This window comes from Anopheles ziemanni (assembly GCF_943734765.1).
Source record: "Anopheles ziemanni chromosome X unlocalized genomic scaffold, idAnoZiCoDA_A2_x.2 X_unloc_9, whole genome shotgun sequence".
Classification (NCBI taxonomy): Eukaryota; Metazoa; Arthropoda; class Insecta; order Diptera; family Culicidae; genus Anopheles; species Anopheles ziemanni.
Genome location: NW_026689861.1, coordinates 279098 through 280000, shown reverse-complemented (window position 1 = coordinate 280000; position 903 = coordinate 279098).

The following is a 903-nucleotide window of genomic DNA, read 5'->3' as shown; positions in this document are numbered from 1 at the left end:
CTATCTTACCCAGGACCGCCGAAGCAGCGTGGACCAGGGGAGAACTGAACTTTATACTTCACACCACAGTATTGAGTAATGTGCCCTCTTCCACATAGGGCAAGCTGGAATGTTCCATTTTACCCAGGACGGCCGAAGCGGCGTGGACCAGTGGAGGACTACTCAATCATGAGGTTTGATATCGACTTGTGTGTTTCAATAGGGTACCGATGGTATGTTTTGAACCGATTTGATTTAGCCATTCTGAAGTCATCACTTGGTTGAAGCGCTGAACTAGGGAGGGGCATCGTTTACATATATATTGGTTTTTGCATGCTCTACTAGGTTAATGTCATAGGGTTGGCTATCGAGCATGCCCAAGTGATGACTTGATTTTGTGCTTGCTTGAATTCTTCACATTTCATACCATCGGTTAGTTGTCGAATCATTCCTCGATCATAACCTTCGTTCTTGGTTCATGTATGCTCTCTTCCACATAGGGCAAGCTAGAATTAACTATCTTACCCAGGACCGCCGAAGCAGCGTGGACCAGGGGAGAACTATACTTTGTCTTGTATGCCCTCTTCCACATAGGGCAAGCTAGAATGAACTATCTTACCCAGGACCGCCGGAGCAGCGTGGACCAGTGGAGGACTATACTTTGTTCATAACACCACAGTATTGAGTAATGTGCCCTCTTCCACATAGGGCAAGCTAGAATGAACTATCTTACCCAGGACCGCCGAAGCGGCGTGGACCAGTGGAGGACTACACAATCATGAGGTTTGATATCGACTTGTGTGTTTCAATAGGGTACCGATGGTATGTTTTGAACCGATTTGATTTAGCCATTCTGAAGTCATCACTTGGTTGAAGCGCTGAACTAGGGAGGGGCATCGTTTACATATATATTGGTTTTCGCAT